This window comes from Oryctolagus cuniculus, chromosome 6, assembly GCF_051225735.1.
Source record: "Oryctolagus cuniculus isolate XC-2025 breed Fujian yellow rabbit chromosome 6, ASM5122573v1, whole genome shotgun sequence".
NCBI lineage: Eukaryota > Metazoa > Chordata > Mammalia > Lagomorpha > Leporidae > Oryctolagus > Oryctolagus cuniculus.
This window is the reverse complement of record NC_142872.1, coordinates 41,642,811-41,668,259: the sequence shown is the minus strand read 5'-3', so window position 1 is coordinate 41,668,259 and position 25,449 is coordinate 41,642,811. Positions and strand designations below refer to the sequence as shown.

At 39.2% G+C, this 25,449-nt stretch overlaps 1 long non-coding RNA gene across 13 annotated transcripts in view; it reads left to right on the top strand.

Moving 5' to 3' along the window:
* LOC138850202 (uncharacterized) overlaps positions 1-25,449 on the top strand; it is a 245,213-nt gene that overhangs the window by 34,743 nt on the left and 185,021 nt on the right. The window contains exon 3 of one of the 13 annotated variants that reach the window (XR_016236383.1): positions 8,349-8,670. The exons of the other annotated variants lie outside the window; for them this stretch is intronic. This is a non-coding gene — a long non-coding RNA (uncharacterized LOC138850202). Of the gene's footprint in view, positions 1-8,348; positions 8,671-25,449 lie in introns of those variants that run through there. 13 annotated transcript variants of the gene reach the window in all.

Sequence of the window (25,449 nt, the reverse complement as noted above, 5' to 3'; positions counted from 1 at the left end):
AGGATGTTATTATAATTTTAAATACTGAGTAATAAAAAGAATACACCACATTTTATATTTCAACTTTATTATTGAAAGTAAGTTACCATAAAAATGTTTTTCATCATGCATTTACAATGAAAATGTGGTTTCTAATTTCAGGGTTTAAAAGAGAATTCACTAAGTAAATTGTCCTTACATACCTAAGATTTCCTTTTTGTAAAACTTTCACCTTCTTAAAGGAGAGCTGGAAGTCCTTGAGGGGAACAACACCTGTAATTCTTTCTTTGTCCCAACTCTGAGAATGATATTTTATAGCAGGTAGACACTATCTGAATACATACTTCCTTCGTGACTAATGACATTTAGTTCTTCATTCTAAGGAGAGATTTATATATGTAGTCCTCAAGTTAGCATGAGGCCATAAAAATGACTTTGCATACTCCAACCATACAGATCAATTTTAACAGTGTAATAATTATGATTGTCCTGTAATTTTAAACTTTTTTTTTACCAAAATAGTAAAACTATTTGATATACTGTTATTAAGATATTAGAAATAAAGAGAATTAAAGTTTTTCATTATTTAAAGATTGTTTATTTATATGAAAGTCTGAGTTACGGGAATGGTGCTGTGGCTTAGGGAGTAAAACTGCCACCTGAAGTGCTGGCATTCCCTATGGGTGCCAGTTCGAGACCCAGCTACTCTACTTCCGATCCAGCTCTGTGCTATGGCCTGGGAAAGCAGTAGAAGGTCCTTGGAAGATTTGGAAGAAGCTCCTGGTTCCTGGCTTCAGCTCAGCTCAGCTCTGGCCATTGTGGCTATCTGGGGAGTGAACCAGTGTATGGAATACCCCTCTCTCCCTGTCTCCCTGTCTCCCTCTCCCTCTTCCTCTTCCTCTCCCTCCCTCTCTCTGCTTCTGCCTCTCTGTAACTCTGCCCTTCAAATAAGTAAATAAATCTAATAAAAAAGAGTTACCTAGACAAACGGGGCGGGGGGAGGGAGGGAGAGAGGGAGAGAGAGATCTTCTATTTGCTAATTCCCTCTTTTGACTATATATTTTTATAAAATGTCACATGGATTTGTCACTGGAAGATAAGGAAACAACACGACTACATGCTCTGCTGACAGTGAGTAACAGATACGCAGTGATCAGTTATCACAGACTTTGGAAGCCATTAAGTGACTGCTCACATGATTGTGTCTGCTGTTTATGGTGATTTGTGTATTGAAGAGCTAACAGCAAAGTTTGCTTTCTATTCAATTAGCCACAATTAATATCCTGATATAATTGAAGCATATGCCATATTGTTAGGGGAATGCCATTATCAAACTAAAGCATGGCAAATAAAATCTGTATATAATGGGATGGTGCAACATGAACACTATCTGTAGACAATACAAACTTTGATTGTGAACCACATAAAGATATTAGTGATTCAAAAGCTTAATGAAAGTTTCTAAACTCCTTAACTTTCCACACTTATATCCTAAATAATCTCATGGTACTAGGGAGTTTCTCTGCATTTTTCATCCGCTGAAATGAAATTTGCTTTCTGGCCAGTGATTCACAGTGGGGAACATAGTTGTCCTTGTGCACGAGCAGATGGCCTTGCCCACCTCCTGGTGATCCAGAACACAGAGAACCTGCCTATACCTCCCTCCTGGAAATACACCGGGCGGAGCTGAATGGTTAAAGGGAGCAGGAGAATGAGATGCTGGGGTTGGGACTTAGTGTGAAGGAGAACAGGTGAAGCAGAGACCAAGCAGACTTCATGGTAGTTCGTACATTATAATTTGAAATATTATCAAAGGGTCATTCGACTTTTCATACCATTTGACTGTGTCTGTGGAGTGACAATGTCAGGGAATATTTTTGTCCTCAGCAATCCAAAGATGATGTCCACTTACTTCCAGATCCTAGATTTTCCATTGTTAAACACTAAAACACTAATAGTTGCATAAGAAAAAAGTCCTAATTCAGTGAATTCTGAGTTCATGCCAATGTCATGTTAAACATAGGTTTGTTTCTTGATGGACTGAAAGAATGGCTAGAAGGACCAAGGCTCTTATTCAAGTAGCTCACACCACATTTCTGATCTTGCAATGACTTTCAATTTGTTCTCAAATCATTTATGTTCAAGAAATTCTAAAAGGTCATTTTATTTTTTTCTTTTGGATTATTACTTTGTAAAAGGCAAGTTACAGAAAATTACACAGAAATGTGATAAAATTAGAGATGTGGTGGAAATGGTTCTTTGCTATAAACACGATTCTACCAAGAAAGTAAGAATTAAGTACAATTTTCCTTTTTGACTCACTTGTTCATACACTTTCTTCCAGATAGCTCAGAAGAAACATGCAGCAATATTTTGCATTTGTCCTCATCATTCTCAGGAATATATCTGCGTCTCAAGAGCCATTTTGTTTTTGAGAAAATCCTTTATGATATAATGAAATTGAGTGGCGGCCAACCATTTATATTTTTGTTCAGAGCAGAAATATCTAGGAGATTATTGTCCATGTTCAATGACATAGAAATTCAATTCCATCTGTATTTTCCTTTAGTTTCCTGACAATGAGAATAATCCTTACAGATCAGATGGTAGAATGGCCTTTGTTAATGGAGAATGGAAGCTTAGTGTATGAGAATGGATAGTATGAATTACTCTTAAAAAGTTCCATTTTCCTCGCTTCAAAGAAACACGTTGAAAGAATTGTTAAATAAGATTACGGAATCCCTGACTAGCTTTTGAAGAATGCTGTTAAAATAGAAAATGTCATAGTTGATTGGAGATAGGCAAGGAGATTCAAGCAGCTCCTGACCAGTAAGTGTAATGTCAATGTTGGAAGAAAATTTCAAATAAAATATTTGAAGATGTTGTTGGTGATCGATTTAAAATTTTTAATGAACAGAGATAAGATACTATCTATTAGTAGTAACTATTATAAGGAAAAACTTATTAAGTTTATGATATGGTAATATTAATCAGCCCCCCTTTATAATATTATTAGTCTAGAGTAAGTGGTTCTCAAATGGGAACAATTTTGCCTTTCCCCATGAGATGGTTAGGATTGTCTTGAGACATTTTGTGCCATCGCAGGTTATATACAGGAGTGCTACTTGCCTCTAGTGAGTGAAGGCCAGGAATGCTGCTAAGCATCCTGCAAAGCTCAGGACAGCCCCCACAACAAAGAATTATTTGGCCCAAATTATCAACAGCCCTGAAACTGAAAGACTCTACTAGAGCATGCATTTTCAACAGGAGAAATATTATATATAATGATGCAAAGATTGGCTTTTTTTTCAAGATTTATTTATTTTACTTGAAAGTCACAATTACAAAGAGAGACAGAGAGAGAGAGGTCTTCCATCCGCTGGTTCACTCCCCGGATGGCTGCAGTGGCCAGAGCTGCGCCCATCAGTAGCCAGGAGCCAGGAGCATCTTCAAAGTCTCCCATGTGGGTGCAGGGGTCCAAGGACTTGGGCCATCTTCCACTGCTTTCCCAGGCCATAGCAGAGAGCTGGATCAGAAGTGGAGCAGCCAGGTCTTGAACTGGCACACATATGGGCTGCCAGCACTGCAGGCGGTGGCTTTACCCACTATGCCACAGGGCCGGCCCTAAGATTGGTTTTTTAAGAAGAGAAAAGTCTGGCCGGCGCCGTGGCTCAATAGGCTAATCCTCCACCTTGCGGCGCCGGCACACCGGGTTCTAGTCCCGGTCGGGGCGCCGGATTCTGTCCCGGTTGCCCCTCTTCCAGGCCAGCTCTCTGCTATGGCCAGGGAGTGCAGTGGAGGATGGCCCAGGTGCTTGGGCCCTGCACCCCATGGGAGACCAGGAAAAAGCACCTGGATCCTGGATCCTGCCATCGGATCAGCGCGGTGCGCCGGCTGCAGCGGCGGCCATTGGAGGGTGAACCAACGGCAAAGGAAGGCCTTTCTCTATCTGTCTCTCTCTCTCACTGTCCACTCTGCCTGTCAAAAAAAAAAAAAAAAAAAAAAAAGTGAAAAGTCTTACAGTTTTTGTGTGTAGTGTACAACACACAAACAAAATATGGGCACAGGTACAAGGGATATCTCTGGCATTACAATTTCATAGGTCAGAGAGATTAGGAAACAAAGTCTCAAAAGGCTTCTAGGTGGAAAATAATATTGGATAAAGCTAATCTAGAGCAGGCATTAGAGAACTTTTTCTGCATAGTACCAAATAGTTAATATTTTTGCCTTTGTAGCTATATAGTATATGAAGAAGCTATTGAATTCTGCCATTGTAGCCTCAAAGCAGCCATGAACATACATACACAAATGTAATGACTACATTCCAATATAACTTTTTTTTAAAAAAGGGGGGGAGCCATATTTGACTAAAGGGCCTTAGTTTGCTGAACTATGGTTTAGAAGATCAAGGTAAAAGCACAACAAACATACCTTATTAACATGCAAATACATTAAGATGGTTATTAATGTTTGTGTGCATGTGTGTGTGTATGAATATTAAGGCTCAGCTTATGTGACTGAACAGTTGAGGAAATTTTCTATTTTCAATATAATTGAATAAATGTTCACCAAAATTTGATGAATGGGTGCATACAAAACTTGTGAGATATCTTTAATGATATTCCAGAGGGTCATGTCCTTTATATTTTAGTTGAAAACAAAATAAATGCTGGAGGCATGATTATCACATAGCAGAAGGCTACAAGTGAAGATTGGGAAAAATCATATTAAATGTCAGATTGGAGATCACAGTGGAATGGACTTTGGATGTGAAATGAGTAAATATGGGTTCTCAATACCAAACTGCTGTTTGAAACAGCAGTTGGATTGCACTCTGAGATGTTACATAGCATAGTAAGAACACTGTTAAGCTTGCGATATTTACATCTTCTCCATCTGTTTCCTAAATGCTAAGTCAGTGACGTATTTCTCTATCATGTCATTATCTGAAAATAGGCAGTACAAAGCTGACATCACAGCTGTACCCTTCAAGCTTATCCAAGGACCTAGAGACTACTTATTATTTGTTGTCCTTCCATTCCTAAGATGCGTTCCCCTGTCTATGGTGTAAAACGGGCTTACCACAACATCCAAAATCCAGGCAGCTCACTTTAGAGTCATGACTCAGAAGTGCACATTATTTTCATTCATGTCTCATTGTCCAGAATAGCCACACAGTCAAAGTAATGCAGAGAAGGCTGGGAAATGTAGTCTTTAGCTGGGATGGTAGCATCTGCCTACACTATGCTAAAAATGGTAAGTACATGTTGAGGGTGACTGAATACTCTGCTACCAAATTGAAGTAAAAGCAACTAAGTTGAATAGCTCAAGTAGGGCAATCAACATATTAAAGTGATCTGAAATCATGTCACAGAAGAAGGAAATTACATTATGATTATAAATGAAAAGATATTGGGAAATTATGAAATCAGCCTTCAAATGCTTGGAAAAGAGGTAGAAGCTCTTTTTTACATAACGTATGAGGTTAGTCCTGGGATCAGTGGCTCAAAGTTATAAAGGGGAAATTAAGAAACCAGAAAATATATGGTAGGCATTATTGTTTGTCCTAAGGAAACAAAGATAAATTAAACAGTTATGAGCTCTGTCCTACTGGATGATAATTGGCAGTGAGAATACGTGTGTGTGTGTGTGTGTGTGTGTGTGTGTGTGTGTTTTGGAATAAACTGACAGAAATATTTGGAAATTCACATTCAATATTTGGGATTTTTCTACATTCTTAAATTGTCTTTTTATGTCAAAAATGTATGACTCTGTCAAATATGTTTTTCTTTGTCAAATCCTGCCAACCCATTGCCTTAGGATCAAAACCAAGAGATAGTCTGAAGGGTGACAGCCTTTAAAAAAACCCAGATATTTAAAATAAAACGATCCTTGTTTGTTTTAAGGACTCTAAATTAAATATAGTGTTGAGGGAGTCTAATTGGTAGTTGCATTTGTTCTCAAGCCTTGGCCCTTTTCTTCCATGGAGAAAACTATAATCCTTCTGCTGGAGTACTGTGCGTTCTGTCACTGAGGGTTCTGATGCCCAGTGGGGAGCAATTTAAATGGTCCATGCCCTGGTAGAAGCAATCCCATGCATGCCCACAAGCATTGCTCAGGTCCTGATGTGAATAAATGTTTTCATCTTATGAAATCAGAACTTAGTTACAGAAATAAAAATGAGTTGGTTTTCAAGGCGTTAGAGGAGACACACCTAGGGTGGTAGGATGAGAAATGGACAAGGATAAAATGAAGTCTAGGTTCCATGTCGAGCCGTCCCTGACTCCCCAGGGAACAACACAACCCGAGAAGATTCCTCCACTTCAGAAGGCTTCAATTGCTGGCTCAGTAAACTGGGGCCTTAGGATCTCAAAGCAGTCTGCCAGTATGCATTATCTGGTTTATACCTTCTTTTATAAAATGTTGGTTGGGAAACCTGCACACAGTGTGTGACCCATATAGTGCAATCCCCACTATTCCACACTGAACACCTAGGCCCCTTCTACTCCTGCACACTGCCTCTGGTTCTGCTAGACATATGAGTTTGAAATCCTAAATGAGAACATTCTATGTCAGACCTTTGCATGCATGTGTATATGTCATCTGTTTTACTCTGAGAGGGATGCATTTTGTAAACTAAGTTTAGGGATGATTTAAATCTAGGAAGAAGGGTTTTTTTTTTTTTTTTTTCAGAACTTGGATTCTTAATCATTGTTTTCTGTTATCTACAAAATTTCCAAGGTCACTAGCTATGAAGGAAGGATTAAAGAGCTTGGCAGGGTGAGGGTGGGTGGGTAAAAATGTCTGAATTAGAATCCTGGTTCCACTGCTGCTTACCTGTAATTATATTAAGATGACCAAAAATATCTTGGATTTCTTTTATAGGAAGAATGATGTCTTGTAGTGTTTTTGTGAAATATAAATTATCCAAAGCATGTAAAACATTTAGCACAGAAAAATTGTCCTAAAAATAGCCATGACTATATTAGATAAAAAATAATTATTGATCAATAAATATAGATCAAATAAAATATTATTTTATTGGTAATAACAGCATAGCCTAAACTGAGTTGACTTTTTAAGCTGATTATTGGTATACCATGTAGTGGCTTTGTTGGTTTAGTTTTTTTTTAAGAATTAATAATGCAATATACTCTGAGGAACAAACCAGTAGTTTCCAGTAGGAGGGATTTTGACTCCCATAGGATAATTTGCAATGTTCAGAGACATTTTTGTTTGTCACATATAAGGTAAACCTGTCTCTAGTGTCATTGTATTTATCTGCCCTGCCTCTCAACCTGAACCTACCTGGGGTTCATAACACACTTCTGCTGGTGCAGAGAGTTGTATTAATCATGTGGCAAGTTCCAGATGCTCTTGAAGGAAAGGAGTGATTCTTTTTTTTTTTTTTTTTTTTTTTTTGCTGGGGCAGCATTATTCAGCTCCCATGCAGAAATCCAAAGTGGCTGGGTTTTTCTTCTTTTGAGATAGACTAGTTAGTGACCAAATTTTTATTTAACCTGCACCTATGTTGCTTATTTTATAATGTGCACTGTGGTTTGGACCAAGAAAATTTTAGTCCATGGGGGACATGGTTGAGAAATTATAATACCCAGAAATATATACATACATCATTCACATGATTTACTCACCTGGCTTCTGTCTTAAGAATATACAAACTTGATGATCAGGATCTAGAAAAAGCAGCATTTTGTAAGGACTCTATTCTACTTCAGAGATGGAAACTATCTGGCTGTTGATTGATTAACCACTTACCTGTGTTTTCCTGACTTATGAGTTGCACAAAACTTTAACTCCAAAGTGGTCTTTTGAGATAAGAATCAGTGAAGCTGAAACCCAAAGTAATATTCCAATTTATTGTGCAACACTTATGAAGACCCATCTTGAATCTCTGTTATAACTTGATGGATTTGATATACAACTTATTTCATTTAAAATAAATAAAAGAAAAGCCTTAGAAAATTTAATCTCAGTAGCATCTTAGAGTAATTTGGAATACAATAGCCATAATTTGGTTAACCAGATTCAAGATTATATGTTTTATTCCTGTGCTATAAACTTCAAAATGTCCTTGACAAAAAACATTAAAGTACCATTACAGATATAAAAAAGATTCTCTTAAAGTGGTATCCTGGTGTTTCATATTTGTTCCTTCATTGGATAGCACTTGAAATCAATTTTACTTTTTGTAGTTACAGCAGTTTTCTCTCTAATTGGTAATTGGGTGCATTATGAGACTCTAAGAACAAGAGGATAGGAGCTGGAAGACACCATGGGATCATGTGATTCACTTTGTATTTTGCACATGAAGAAAATGGAGACTGAGATAGAAAAACTGTTTGTTCTAGGTCAGTCTGCCGAATGCTTAGGCAAGACACCATTCTTCCCTATCAAGTTTTCTCTGCAGAAGAAATCCAAGATACTTTTCATCATCTTCTCAGTATAATTGACTACTCAATACATTTTGATTGGTTTGTCCTTGGAATTTAACTGAAATAATATGTATGCTTCTGCGATCCTAATCCCAAGTTAGGATTGATTACATGTAGAATTATTGATTGTAAGTAGAATTCTCACCATCCAATTATCTTCCATAATACACCTACTATGTATGTGCTAGTAACTATGCAGGCCATAGGGATATAGCATGAACACTATTCTCATGAAACTCACATTATACTGGAAGAAATAAATCAAATGAGTAAAACAAACATTATACAAAGGCACATCAGAAAGTTCATGGAAAATGGAATTAAAATATCAGGGTTTTTGTTGTAAAATGTTTTGAAATCCATTTGTAGCTTTTCCATAATATTCAATTTGTATGAACTTTTTGAAGATGCATCACTTTCAAAATGTTACGTATGCTAAAATTATAATTCCACTTTCTGTTTACTTGTTGAAACATTCTTGTAATTTTGTAGTTTAATAAATGGTGTGAATAGAATAGATTGTGTTGTGACTGATAATTCGTAGATGGGAAGGCTCGGGGGGTAAGAGGAAATAGCTCCTTTAGCAAAGGAGGCAGGGGTAGCCTCTCTAAGAAGGTGATATCTGAGGTAGGGTTAGAAGAGTGAGACATTTCTTCTAGTGGGAGAAAATTCCAGGCAGAGAGAATACCAAACGCAAAGTTTGTGGTCATGTGATGTTGTGATGTTTGAGATGCAGTAATGGAGCCACAGGAATGGTTTATCATTGATGAGGAATAGCTGTTAAAGAGGAAAGCAGGGAGTAAGATCGTGTTGAATCCTATCAGCCATGATAAGAGTTCTGGTTCTACAAGTCTATATAACCCATACACACAGTGATGTGTACAGACAAATATAGAATTAATTTGCAACATCAGAGAAAATAGTGACATAATGACTTCTAAGAATCCTCTTGCTCATAAAAGAAACATGAATAAGGGAAAATTAACAAAATGAACTCTGGAAATCAGCAAAAGACCTATAGAAACAAAAGGAGCTTTTATATTCAAGAAAAATGGCAGGATATGGGTAAGAATAGTGAGCTTTGTGTTTTAAATTTCTCTGTTGAAATTCCCACTACTAGTTACACATTATCCCTGAAAAGGAAGAGAGTACATTTGCAATGACTGAAACCTGCAGCCTGGCAGCTGCTGAAGGGGGCAGTATAGAGCTGACTATCTTCAAAGCCCCCTTTCTAAGAGAGAGTTAGGATCATCTCACTTGTCTGATGGTTTCTGGGAAGAACTTACTCAAGAGACTGCCATTATTAGACCTGCGTAGCAGCTCACCCAGTGTGAATAGGCTCTTTCCTGGGAATATTTGTTGAAAATAATCAGAGGCAATTTTGTTTTTTTATCATTGAATTACCTTGAGGTGGTGAATAACAGTTGGGGCAAACAATGGACTAACTAGGACTAACTATAAATTTTTAACAGATAAGGAATGAGATATCCATGAGTATGGTATTAGCTTTGTGTTAATATAACTAAGTATTTGACATAGGCTAATGTAGTCTTTGAAAGTTTTGATTTATTCCTTGGAATCTAGAAGGTCATGCATAAATATGAAGGTGCACACATGGCATGTACTGTCTACATGTTCAAGGAGACCTTAGAAGGTCTTAAGCTCCATCTATGATTGGCCCTGAGGCTATATGACAGGAGGACGTTAAGACTAGGAGTTGTGAGCTGTCTGTGTTAGTGTTGAAGGCACACCTCAACGCACAACAAATCCATTCCCCAACACATCACATGTGGGCAGTGGGGGAGTGGCAGAGAGTGAGGGGTAGAGAAAGATTTTCAGATTTGCCCTTTTGTAATATTTAACATGTTTGATTTTCAACAACAAAAAAAAGACATACCTAGATAAAAGAAACTAGCTCATACATAGGTAAAAAGGGTTATCTGGGGCCAGCGCTGTGGCACTGTGGCGTAGCAGGTAAAGCTGCTGTCTGTAGTGCTGGCATCCCATATGGGCGGTGGTTCAAGTTTCAGCTCTTCTATTTCTGATCCAGCTCTCTGCTATGGCCTGGGAAAACAGTAGAAGATTGCCCAAGTCCTTGGGCCCCTGCACCTGCATGGGAGACCCGGAGGATGCTCCTGGCTCCTGGCTTCAGATTAATGCAACTCCAGCTGTTGTGTTCATCTGGGGAGTGAACCAGAAAATGGAAGATTTTTCTCTCTCTCTCTCTCTGCCTCTGCCTCTCTGTAACTCTGCTTTTCAAATAAATAACTAAATCTTAAAAAAAAAAAGTATTTTCCATGAGGGAAGCCCAGATCTTGGACTTACTAAATAAGACTTCACATCAAAATATTTGAAATACGTTCAAAGAACTAAGAAGAAATATGTCTAAACAAATAAAATATGGCAATTAATATCTTGGTAAACAGGGAATATCTATATGGAGATTAAAAATATTAAAAATATTAGGATTTGATTTAGAGGTTAAGGTACCTGCTAAGATACATGTGTCAGTGGGCCTGGATTCAATACTTAGTTCTATTCCTGACACCAGCTTCTTGCTGAAACAAGCCCTAGGAGGCACTGGTGATGGCTCAAGTAATTGAGTTTCTGCCACACATGTAGGGGACCTGGACTGAGTTTCTAGCTCCCAGCTTCAACCCTAGTTGGGGTTTCTTGGGAGAATTTGGGGTGCAAATATGATGAGGGTACTCTCTCTCTTTCAAATAAATAATATTTAAAATGTTAAATTACTTTTTATAAAAATATGTCATCTGGAGTTTAAAAGTACAATAACTGAAATGAAAATTTAATATGAAGAACTAACAGATTTTCAAAAGCAGAAGATAGAGCTAGAAAACATGACAGTGGGTTATTTGGGGTTACCCAATTTGAGGACTAAATAGAAAAGAGAATAAAGAAAAATAAGCACAGTATCATAGACCCATGAGAGGTCATCATGTATGCAAACACATACGTAATGTGAACTGAAGAAGGAAAGGAAAAAAAGGAAAGGGGGAGATAGGGAATATTTAAAGAAATAATAGACACAAATTCTCCAAATTTGGTGAAAAGCGTTAATCTTCAAACCCATGAGGGTCAAAAAGCCACATGCGGGATACAATTAAAGAGATGTACATCTGGACACATAATTAAAATAGCAAAAGCCAAATCTTTTTAAAAAGATTTGTTTATCTATTTAACATCATAGTTACACAAAGAGAGGGAGACAGTAAGAGAGAGCTTCCATTCATTGATTCACTCCCCCAGATGGCTGCAATGGCCAAAGCTGGGCCAAACTAAAGCCAGGAGCCAGAAGTTTATCTGGGTCTCCCAAGTGAATGGCAGGGACTCAAGTACTTAGACCATTTTCTATTTGCCATTAGGGAGCTGGATAGGAAATGGAGTAGCTGGAATATCAACGTGTCACCCATATGGGATGCTGGTATTGCAGGTGGTGACTTTATCTTCTGTGCTACAACCCTACCCATTAAAAGCCACATCTTGAAATCTGCAAGAGAGAAATGAATCTTAATATGCTACGGCTTCTCAATAATATTAACAGCTTATTTATCATGAGAAACTGTGGAGAACAAAAGGCAGTGAAGTAAATATTCAAAGCCCTGAAAGAAAAATTGTGAACAAATAATTTATATACCTGCAACACTGTCACTCAAAAACCAAAGAGAAATTACAATATTCTCAGATCAAGAAAAATAGAAAATTCAGTAGAACTTGCCATAAAAGAAATACTAAAGGAATCCTTCAGGCTGAAATGAAAGGATACATGAAGGATACATGTAACTAACAGATAATAGGATGAATGCATTGTTTATAACACTAATTTCCTTCCTGTCTGATATGAAATCAGAAGACAGCTGAAAACAAAAGCTGTTAGTCTGTGTTTATGGACATAAAATATATATGGATATAATTTGACAATAATAGCATGAAAGAAGATAAGGAAATGGAATTAAATTGAAACAAGGTTTTTGTATACTATTAAAATTCAGTTGATACTAATTTATCAAAAACAAATATGAGAGCTAAAACCATAAAGCTCTTAGAAGAAAATATGAAAATATGTTGACTTTGGATTAAACAAAAACTTCTTAGATATAACACAAAACTAGAAACAACTAAGGTTCCACCTCACTCCAATTAGAAAGGCTCTCATACAGAAATCAACAAATAACAAATTCTGTGAAGGATGTGGGGGAAAAGGTACCCTAATCCACTGCTGGTGAGAATGCAAACTGGTCCAGCCGCTGTGGAAGACAGTATGGAGATACTTCAGAAATCTGAATATAGACCTACCGTATCATCTAGCCATCTATAGAGTTAACTATATGATCATTAAGTAAACCAAAAATATATGTTTGAGCAATTAAGAGTGGGAATTTGAGAGGGAGGAGGAAGAAGGGTTGGAGTGCAGGGGGAGAGATGGTATGGGGGAAAGTATCATTATGTTCTTAAATCTGTATCTATGAAATACATGAAACTTGTAAAATAAAATTTAAAAAAAGAAACAACTCAGTAATTAATTGGTTATTATCAAAATTAAAATCTTTTTACTTCAAGGATTCTTTCAAGAAAGTGAAAAGGCAACCTAAAAAGTAGGAGAAAACATCTACAAATCATATCTGATGAGGGCTGAATAATCACAATAAAAGAGCTCTTAAAAATTGGCCGGCGCTGCGGCTCACTAGGCTAATCCTCCGCCTTGCGGTGCCGGCACACCAGGTTCTAGTCCTGGTCGGGGCGCCGGATTCTGTCCCGGTTGCCCCTCTTCCAGGCCAGCTCTCTGCTGTGGCCAGGGAGTGCAGTGGAGGATGGCCCAGGTGCTTGGGCCCTGCACCCCATGGGAGACCAGGATAAGTACTCTGGCTCCTGCCATCGGATCACCGTGGTACACCGGCCGGCCGGCCGCAGCGCACGGGCCGCGGCGGCCATTGGAGGGTGAACCAACGGCAAAAGGAAGACCTTTCTCTCTGTCTCTCTCACTCACTGTCCACTCTGCCTGTCCAAAAAAAAAAAAAAAAAAAAAAAAATCAACAATGAAAAGACCAATTTCCCAATTAAAATTTAGCAAAGTATTTGAAAAATAGTTCCCCAAGGATAAGTGGCTAATAAGTATGTGAAGACATGCTAACTATTTTCAGTTAGTGGAGAAATTCAAACCAAAAGCACAGTAAAGTAACAGTCCCATCCAGTAGGATGAGTATGATTCAAAACAAATATAATTGTGGGTGTTTGTGAGGAAGTGGATAAGTTAGAATCCTATACATTGCTGGTATGAATGTGATAGTGTACAACTACTTTACAAAATAGTCTGTTAGTTCCTCCACACTTAAATATTGAGTCATCATGTGACTTTGTAATTTCACCCTGAAGCATATATGTGCAAAGGAATTGAAAACACAACACCATTTAGAAACTTGAATATGAATGTTGATAGCGGTGTTGTTGTTTTATAATAGCCCAAAATAGAAACTATTTAAATCCCTATCAACTGTTAATGGAAAAAAATGTGGTATATCACAAAATGAAATGTTAATTTTTAATTTAATTAACAGATTTTCTTTATTTTTAAAAAAGAGTTCTTTTACTTATTTGAAAGGTAGAAATACAGAGAGAGGGAGAGACATAGAGATCTTCCATCTGCTGGTTCACACTCCAAATGGCCAGAGTTGGGCCAGGCTGAAGCCAGGACCCAGGAATTTCTTCTGAGTCTCCCACATGAGTGCAGGGGCCCAAGCACTTGGGCTATCTTCCACTGCTTTCACAGCCCATTAGTGGAAGAGCCAAGATGGGTTGTCATCTCTGTAGGCAGTATTATCATTTACACAAAAAGAAAGAAGTATTGATATGTGTAACAACATGGATGAAACTTCACAATGCTATACCAAGTGAAAGGAACTAGGAATAGAAGGCAATGCATTATACAGTTCCATTTATATGAAATATTCAAAATTGGGAAATCTATAGAGGCAAAAAATATGTTAGTGATTCCCAGGAGCTGGAACAGTGAGAGGAGAGTGAGGAATAGGGGAGTGATTGCTAATGGATGCAGGGATTCTTTATGGGGTGATGGAAATATTCTAGAATTAGACAATGACAGTGCTGTACAACTTTGTGAACGCAATAAAATGCAACGAATCATGCACTTTAAAAAGTACATTGTGTGGTATTAATTTTGCTCCATTAAAAATTTGTGATTTTCACCAGAAGAGCTTATGACCATGCCCAGAAAAGGGATTTCACTAGCATGGTAACTGAGATGGGCTGACTGTTCAGCAGAACAGTGTGGGGGTGGCCCAATCAGTCTGGTTTACATAACTGAAGAATTTGAATGATATCATGAGATTAGTATGAAAATTGAGTATCCTGTGTTGAATTCAGCTATCCACCATTGGGTCAAGGTTAACAGATTTCAGTTTTACGCTACTGCTCATTGATTTGATGTATTAATCTAGAAAGCTGCATTGAAAGGTGTTCTCATGCTGAGTTCAGGCTTGTTTGGAAATTAACTATGACTGCCATAGAGAGTGTTGTGCTTGTGTCATAATTACACTGCTTCTTTAAGCCCTTCTGTGGTTTGAGGATAGAAGTCTTAAAAATATTTAGTAAAATGCTACCCAGCTAGGTGTACTGAATGATCTTGAAGTATTGTTTACTTTTTAAAGCTTTGTGATTACTGATGTAATGGTCTAACTGCTACACCTTTCAACAATGTTTTATGCAGTAGTTTTAAAGAATTTTAAAAAGTAAGCCCTGTCAGTAGCAAGTGTGCACAGTCTGAAATATTTGAGCTGGAGGAGTGTATAAATAGCTGTGGTCGATGATGTTGCCTTGTTCTTTTCTAAATACGGTGCTTCTCAGTGCTAGCATTTAACTATACACTGTGGTTGGATAAAAATGGGCATTAGGAAAGATTAGCTTTTATGATGGATATGTTGAGTCCTAAATATTGTTTAAATCTTTGTTATTGCAATTGGAAAACCAGCAACTCACAGATGAATACTCATTTCTTATGGAAGTGCATTGGGATATATTTGTTTTTATATTTCTTGAAGACATATCTATATGCAATCAGTACAGACTTTACCAGATGACTGGATTTACAGTATTATAAGAGATCTCTATTTCCCGTCAGAATGTCCCACAAATTATTCTAACTCATTTGTCTTGCCAGTCTCTTAATAGAGACTGTGATCAAATCCACTGAGTGCTTAGAAAGACAATTTTCAAGTTTCTCTTTTTCCTCAACTTAAGGAGCAGTCGATATTCAAATGGGTGACCTACTCCAATTGCAGTATCCTAGGGTATGCATAAATTTCCATGGGAATAGCATTAAGTACAATACCATCACTTAAAGGGTAATTATAATAATAATAGCAATGGCAATTGCTAGGATATATGTGGCACATATAAATGAGATGTTAGTATGAGAATTTTGTATACATTAATTCATTTAATTTTTAATATGCACGTGAAATAGTATTATGATTCCAAAACCATCATGAGGCACAATTGAGACAAGGCAAGTTTAAAGACCTTGCACAAAATTATAAATCTAATATGGAGCAAAGCAGTGATCCAAATCTAGACTGTGTATTCAGATGACCATCTTCTCCATCATAAGACTATACTATAGGCCGGCGCCGTGGCTCACTAGGCTAATCCTCCGCCTAGCGGCGCTGGCACACCGGGTTCTAGTCCCGGTCGGGGCGCCGGGTTCTGTCCCGGTTGCCCCTCTTCCAGGCCAGCTCTCTGCTGTGGCCAGGGAGTGCAGTGGAGGATGGCCCAGGTGCTTGGGCCCTGCACCCCATGGGAGACCAGGAAAAGCACCTGGCTCCTGGCTCCTGCCATCGGATCAGCGCGGTGCGCCGGCCGCAGCGTGCCGGCCGCAGCGTGCCGGCCGCGGCGGCCATTGGAGGGTGAACCAACGGCAAAGGAAGACCTTTCTCTCTGTCTCTCTCTCTCACTGTCCACTCTGCCTGTCAAAAAAAAAAAAAAAAAAAAAAAAAAGACTATAGTATAGGGGCCGGAACTGTGACATAGTGGGTAAAGCTGCCCCTGCAGTGCCAGCATCCCATATGGGTGCTGGTTCAAGTCCCAGCTGCTCCACTTCTGAACCAGCTCTCTGCTATTGCCTGGGAGGAAAATAGAAGATGGCCCAAATCCTTGGGCCCCCGCACCCACAAGGGAGACCGGGAAAAAGCTCCTGGCTTCGGATCGGTGCAGCTCTGGCCGGTGTAGCCATCTGGAGAGTGAAACAATGGAAGGAGGATCTCTCTCTCTCTGCCTCTGCCTCTGCCTCTCCGTAACTCTGCCTTTCAAATAAATAAATAAATCTTTAAAAATGAGACTATACTCTATCTTGGGATGGATGCTAGCAAGACAGCTGTTACCACAAGGATGACTGTGAGTCTACCTTGGTACATGAGAAAGGAAAAAAAATATAGAAAAGTGAAAAATAAAAACTATGATAGCTTATCTCCTGGAAATAATTATTCAGAATAAAAATCTCAAACTACCTCACATAGAACTGTAAGTCTAGTGTGTTATACTGTTGTGGAGAAGCCATGACCTTGAGCATGAACCCCTATGTTTCTGTGCTTGAAATCCAAGTCCTCATCTGAGCAAACTTTGTTCTATGTGGTGGTTATTCCACACTATCTTTTGATAGAATTTTTTTTTTACTACCAGCAACCATGCTCTTAAGTATATCCTTTGGTTTTTAGAGATTAGCATATCACATTTTTAATAGGATGTACTGATTTTACACCAGAAAGTAATCTGTGCATTCCACATTCATCCAGATATGAGGGACATCCTGTCTAGCTAAGACAGCAGACATTATTGTCTCTTGGTCCAAAAGATCACTTTCATTTTAGGATTACCTGCTCCTCTAACATTTTCCTAACCCTCCATGTGATATACCCCCAGTCACAGGGATGTACACAGCATCGACCTGGGCATGATAAAGTGTTGCCATTCCCAGTGATCTAGAGATAGGAACACGGTCTAAGTCAGACCAATTGCAATTCTTCCCTAAGATTTAACTGGAGCTACCAGGCAGGAAGGAATAGTGTTTGGTTTCCAGCCACACAGTTAGCTTCATAAAAGCTATGTAAAAAGTGGTATAACTTCTTTTGAAAAGGAAGCCAAAATGTAGAATAGAAATCAGAAAAGAAAGAGGAAGCGCTCATGTGTTATTTAAGTTCATGGTTCCAACTGTCATGAAGGCCACATCCCCTCTTATGGAAATTGAGTTATGTGAGACAACATAGCCTTTCTTTTTATGTGTAAACTGGGAGAATGTGAGTTTCTGTCACTTTCAGCAAAGAGATTTAACGAATACAAACTGAACCTAAAATACATATATTCACATATAGGATCGGTCCTATAAGGAAGTAAAGAAACAGAAAACCAGGCCCCACCAAGGAAGAAAAATGGCAAAAGGGGGGCGTTTCTTAGAAGACTGGCAGGCTCTGTCTTTAAGTACCAAAAAGCCTAAGTACCAGGTATCTAGGCTATGTAGCAAATTATGCTGAAGCTCAGTGTCTTAAAACCCTTAAGTCGTATGAGGAATCTTCAAAAAGCTCATCAGAAAATACATACTATTAATAAACGAAGGATTTCAAAAAATTTTGCACTAGAAAAAAATTATCTTGTTCTGTTTTCCACATTCTTTGGTAATGCCTTTATATTACCTGACACATTTTCTTTGTCAGGAATCTAGGAGCAGCATAGCTGGGGGTTTCTGGCTCGGGGTCTCTCACGAACTTGCAGTCAAAATGTTGGCTGCACTTGTAGTCATCTGAAAGCTTGGCGAACAATGAGGATCCATTTCCAAAACAGCTGACTTGGATGACTCTTGGCAGATTTCAGTTCTTCCCTATGTAGACCTCTCTACAGGACTTCTTGGTTATCCTCACGACATGGCTGTGGCTTTCCTCTGTGAATAATCTGAAACTATAGTAACTTCTGTGACTTAGTATTTGAAGTTGCATTCTGTCATTTCTATAGTGTTCTGTTGGGTACATGAATAAGCTTTATTCAGTGTGGGAGGAGTTTATACAACATCTTAGATTCTAGAAGGTGGGAATCATGGCGGACTACATTGTAATCTGGCTCTTATAGGGAGTCATTGAGAAGATATTTTGATTGTATTTTGTGTAGCTTCAAAATAGAAGTTGGCCACCAGTGGAAGACCCCTGTAAATTTTTTCTCCACATAAATTAAAGCAACAAAGGATGGAGATGACCTTGAAAAAAAAAAAGCAACACCACAAACAAGCAAACAAACAAAAAAACTATGTTTTAATATTGAAGATAATAGAATAGATTGTTATTTTAACTTGTATTAAATAGAGAATCTTAATTTTACGTCATTTACATCCGTTATATAAGAGGTTGTAGTAATAGATGACTTATAAAATTCCCCTTTCCCCCACATGTTATGATCTACTGGTACTCAAATCCACAGATATGTCTTCCTTCCTTTACCTCTTAAAACATCTCTTAACAGGTGTTGTGAAAACCTTCCTGTCCCTGGGTGTTTCTGGGAGACAGTGCCCATATATGATTCCCATATCATTTCTTTATGGCCAAGAAAATTCCTCAGTTAGTGACAGATGGCAGGTAAAAGATAAGTGGCACTTCTTTCTTGCCCTTATGGAGGCGTATCTATGAGCCATGAGGTCCCAAGATGGTGCCCTATTTCCATAGTGTTACCCTTGTAATTCCTATACCAGTCACTGACTTTTATCCCTTCTCTGTCTTATTCCCTTACTCCCTCATAGATTCCTGGCATCACCAACAAATTAAATTATTTAAGTCCAAGTGCCTATCTCAGGTTCTTTTCTGGGGAAATTCAAACTAAGAAACTCCACTATTCCAAATCTTAGATATAAATGCACTCAATATATCAACCTCCTATTCTTGAGCAAAATATTTTAAGTTTCTGTTTTCTGACAATCCTAGTTATAGGCTGCAGCTCAGATGCAGCCACAGAAGAAATCCTACCATTGTAGGTCACTTAGAAGAAGTGTGTGAGCCTTGGTCTGGGAATCAGAAGAGACGATGACTGGCAGTTCTGCTTCTCTCCAGCTTTATGATTCTGTAACATCACCTGACCTCCCTGGACACCAGTATGCTCACAGATAAACAAACATTGATCAAAATCAGTGGCACCTAAACCTTTAAAACATGGATAGATGTTTTCTACTTTCTTCTCTAGAGAAAAACTAATGAAACAAATATTTACACATGAACATGAATAAATCTGTGTGTATTTATTATTAATGAGACCACTGAGGTCTACCTACAATCTCTAGGAAGACTCCACAGACCTGAGGTCATAATCTCCTGATCCAGATGCTTTATGTCCCTATAAATTCAGCACTTTATGATTCCTTGAGTAATTGGTTAAATAATTTCCTTTAGGATGAGATTTCTCAATAAAGCAATCTTCCTGGTTAAGTTCAGCTACTTTATTAAACCTGACATTATATTGAACATCCAGTCCATTGAAAATCCTTGCTTGAACTCCCACATAGTGTAGCTTTCCTGGAAGAAAACAGAGATCTGGTCACATAAGCAAGAGTAGCTCCCATGCCAAATTTATATCAACATTTGGTATTTTTCTTAAGCTGATGGATTACTTTCAGAAAACACATGATTTCCTAAAATAAACCTTCTCACTCTACTAAAATACTCAGAGGGGCAGGAAATTCAGTCCCATTTCTGAAGATTAGTACTATCTCTGGACCACTTTTGTTTTGTTTTGTTTTTAAGAAAACTTTTGGTCCAGCGTCAAGGCTCAGTAGGCTAATCCTCCGCCTGTCGGGGTGCCAGATTCTGTCCTGGTTGCCCCTCTTCCTGTCCAGCTCTCTGCTGTGGCCCGGGCGTGCAGTGGAGGATGGCCCAAGTGCTTGGGCCCTGCACCCCAAGGGAGACCAGCAGAAGCACCTGGCTCCTGCCTTTGGATCAGTGCGGTGCGCAGGCCGCAGTGCGCCGGCCGTGGCGGCCACTGGAGGGTGAACCAACGGCAAAGGAAGACCTTTCTCTCTGTCTCTCTCTCTCACTGTCCACTCCGCCTGTGTAAAAACAAAACAAAACAAAACAAAACAAAAAAACAAACAAAAAAACCACTTTTATTTAATAAATAGAAATTTTGAAAATACGACTTTTGGTTTATAGTGGTTCCCCGCCCCATAACCACCCTCCCACACTGAAACCATTCTATCTCCTACTCCCTCTCCCATCTCATTCTTCATTAAGATCCATTTTTAATTTTCTTTATATACAGAAGATCAACTTAGTATATACTAAGTAAAGATTTCAACAGACTGCACTCACACAGAAACACAAAGTATAGAGTACTATTTGAAGGCTGGTTTTACTATTAATTTGCATAGTACTATACATTAAGGACAGAGATCCTACATGGGGAGTAAGTGCACAATGAATCCTGTTGTTGATTTAACAGTTGGCACTCTTATTTATGACATCAGTAATCTCCTGAGGCTCTTGTCATGAGCTGCCAAGGCTATGGAAGCCTCTTGAGTTCACAAAATTTGACCTTATTTAGACAAGTCCATAATCAAAATGCAAGTTCTCTCCTCCCTTTAGAGAAAGGTACCTCCTTCTTTGATGGCCCGTTCTTTCCTCTGGGATCTCACTCACAGAGATCTTTCAATAGGTCATTTTTTGCCACAGTGTCTTGGCTTTACATGCCTGAAATACTCTCATGGATTTTTTAGCCAGATCCGAATGCTTTAAGAGCTGATTCTGAGGCCAGAGTGCTGTTTATAGCATTTGCCATTCTATGAGTCTGCTGTTGTATCATGCTTCTCTCTGGACCACTTTGATGGAGTCTTATTGAAGTCTTCTTTCTGATAGAACAAAAGACAAGGATCTTAAATCAGGTCTTAGACTTGTATAGGAGGAAATGAGGTTTTAGGCCTTATAAAACACCCATTTCAACCACCCCATTACTTTCTACACAGCTTTTTCCACAGTGTTCTTTTTGGCTATTGCAGATGGGCGTATCTAGGTTTTGCATAATTTATTGGAATTTGGTCTCTAAAAGAAGTCATAATGAAATCTTGACCGCAAAGTCTCAACTAAGACAACACAAGTCTTTTTCTTCTCCAAATACTGTTTGGACTGTTTCTCCTCTATGGTGTCCACAAAAGACATATTAATTCAGATTACTATGGAACTAACCTGCAGAGCTGTAGAGGGTGAAAATATGGTTTCAGATGTTTAGAATGATATTTAACAGCAGGTCCACTAGTATTCATGATGCATCTAGTTTGGAGATCACTCAGCTTGAGTAGTATTTGATTTGATTTGAAAGAAGACAAACCAACCTTGCATTTATACAAAGATGTGGTAGTAATTTCTACTAACCAGTAGTTTATTTAAGTACTGGTTTATTTCTGTTAAAGGATGGTTTTCAACTTGCACTGTTGGTTTAAACTTTTTAAATAACAAGCTTCTAACATTTTTGGCCAAAGAATTTTGAGTTGTGATGAAAAACATTGTATCAGAATAGGACAGAGGTTCCAGGCATGAATTTAGACTCAAGTAATCCTAAAATCAAGTAAGAATTTTTATATATAATAGCTGTGTGTTTGTGTATCAGTTACTGTACATCTACCGGACTCAATTTTCTCATCCAGGGGACCCCTTTTTACCTTCTGGGGCTGTGCAGTGGTTAAATGAGATAATGTATGCAACATCCTTATATAGTGCTTGGAGCACAGCAAGTATTCAAATAGTAAATGTTCTTATCTTCATTTAAAACATGTAGTAGATATTATATATGTCTTTCACACAAATATATGCACATACATATGCACATGTAGAGAGTGGGAGAGACTAGATTGAGAGCCGAATGAAATTTCAAAGAAGGAAATGCAGCAAAGTGCTTATTTCCACTTTTGGAAAGTAAGTTTGGCGCTGGATGGATGATTTAAGGGCTCAGCTGCTCTAGATGGAGTCTGAGCATGCTGTCTGTAGACTGTGACAAACAGCAGACAAGAGCAGGTGTTGGCAACTACTCTATTCTAACAGAGAAAGACTCAACAACACAGCGAGCAACTCGAGGTATGAATAATAAACACAGAACTAGAACAACACCGGGCATAGACAATCCTGGACCTCAGAGCACCATCTGAAACACAGAGAGCATCAGGCTTATGTGTGGAATCAGCATGCTCTCTCTCGCTGGAAGTGCTCTGGGTAAGAACTAGGGGTAGGGTGACTTTAGCACAGTGCTACATGCTAATCATGTTTCTGAATCTTCATCTGAGGATTGCCAGTTGACTCAAATATGATTTTATCTGAAAAATTGCTGTCCTGCACCCCTCCATCTAGTCTGTCCTGCTTCTCTCTCTGCTCACATGGCATGTTCTACCTCTCCATTTATCACCCATCCAATTGATCTAAAGGCCCCTTTACCCAAATGTTTTCTCCTCTGGGTTGTGAATGGCAGGATCAGTGGTCATGCTTGAGGTGTTTTCACTTCCTCTCCATCTCATGGATGAAGAAGGGATTCTCATTCTTGGGCTGCGGGGATGGCCATACACACAACACCCAGTACTGGGAAGGTCCACTGTGGTAATCATCCCGTATACTCACTGCCTGGGAAAGGGGACACTGCTAGCCATGCAGGGGGCTGCACTTAGCTGCAGAGTGAACAACTAGGGGCTGTAGGCAAGAAGCTCTGTAGTATTAGGAGGATGGGGTACTTCTAATTTCTTTTTAGAAGCTGTGATCCATTTGTTTGAATAATTCTGTAGGCTAGTAGAAAATGGAACTTACTATCTAGGGAAGAACAAGAATGCTGTCTAGTCTTCTTGTTAAGGAAGGCCACTTGGTGAAAGAGCTTTATCTGGGAAGGCGGATGGGAAGAGTGGAATGGGAACTTATGGTCAGGGTAATTGTGGCCTTGCTGGTTTTTACCATTTGTCAAGGCAACACATAATACTGACCCTAAATTTCAGGCCTTTCACTACGGTGTATGTCCTGCACTGTTTATTGAACAAATGAAGTCACTGAAATTTATGTTGATATTGGCTGTGAGGTGACGATGATGGTAGTGCTGATAGCAACAATAACAATATCCTATCGTTTATCACCACCATCACCATTTGTGGAGAACTTACTGTGTTCTTGGCACTGTGTTTTCAGAACCCATTGTCTTACTTAATCCTTACTGCCACTCTTTGATGTAGATATTGCATTATTAACCTCATTTTCTACAGAAAAACACCGAAACTTAGAGGATAAATAACTTGTCCCTGTGGTATAGCTACGAAGTGGTAGAACTGTGTTGTCCTTTTCTCCTACAAGAAATTATTTAAATTTAATAATTTAGAAGAATGCATGCTTCTGCAAGAATAATTTTTGAAAGGCTTCTGACCCAGATTTTAAGAAGGTCTAATCTATTCTATTTAACTGCTACTGACAATGCTCCAGTGAACAGTGAAATGAGCCCACTTTTTGTTGTTGAATTTTGTTTTCTTTCTTAGGCTAGAAAATGTGAACCTGATTTCAATGTATCTAAAATCTTCCTAAGAACTGGATTTTGAATTCAGGTTTTTATGCTCCAGGTCTCGATTTTGTTATAATTTTTACATCAAGGGATTATTATTTTTGTGTAATGAATGGATACCCTGAGGGTGTCTTGTATAGACAATGCACAGAATCATGATCTGAATCCAGGCTCCTGATGAAGAATCCAATGGCCTGTTACACCATGAACTAATTATTCTGCCCTAGCACTTGGGACCCTGTGTGGATGAGCGCTGTAGCTACTGATGTAACTGAGCATGAACATGGACTAGACAGGAACGTGGGACCAGGAAGGCTTGCTTGTGTCTGAATACCAGGAATGTATTGGAATCAGCATGAGATCAACCATACAAATTGGTACCTCAGAGGAGGCAGAAGCCTTAGGCAAGAAAAACAACAAAACTCGGAAAACATAAAATAATGAAAAAAATAACGCCATACAAAACAGAAACTCAGGGATGTGTTCTGGCTTCTCCTGTTCAGAAGCAAATCTCAGCCAGGTCCTACAGGCAGTGTCAGGTCTGCGGTGGTGAAAGTAGGTGGTGCTGAAGAGAGGCAGGGGCAGGGAAGCAGAGCCTGGCGTGCTCCCCAGGCCACTGTGTCATGTGATTTCTTTTTCTTTTTCTTTTTTTTTTTTTGACAGACAGAGTTAGACAGTGAGAGAGAGAGAGAGAAAGGTCTTCCTTTCCTTGGTTCACCCCCCCCCCCCCCCCCCGCCAAGTGGCCACTACGACCGGCGCTGTGCCGATCTGAAGCCAGGAGCCAGGTGCTTCCTCCTGGCTTCCTCCTCAAGGGTGCAGGGCCCAAGCACTTGGGCCATCCTCCACTGCCCTCCCAGGCCACAGCAGAGAGCTGGACTGGAAGAGGAGCAACCGAGACAGGACCAGCACCCCGACCAGGACTAGAACCCTGGGGTACCGGCGCTGCAGGTGGAGGATTAGCCTAGTGAGCCATGGTGCTGGTCCATGTGTCACGTGGTTTCTAACACTACCTCAGAACCATCTGGAATCCTGTTGGAAATAGAGTACTTGCTGGTACCCTTACCAAGCCTGCTAAGTTGGATCTTCTTGAGGGCAAGGCTGGGATGGCAGTCCACTTGCAAAGAAGCAATAGTTTATTAAGCGCCCCAGGCTACTCTTTGACACACTGAACTTTGCAGGGTCTGTCCTAGGCTGAGGATTGGTGATGCAGTACTCCTGCATCTCCACCCACCGTGCTGCAAACATGAAATTCCCGTATACGTCCCAGTGCTTTGTGGTCAGTAACCATGGAGCCCTGCGGTCCTTAACAGCCATGCCTTCTCCGCCCTAAAGTCCATATCTTCTCTCCCTTGCTCTCTAGCTTGTTTTTTTTCCCCACTATTCTTCTTTGTGTCCTTTTCTTTTTCTTTCCTTCTCTCTATTTCTCTAGCATCTCTGTGCACACTT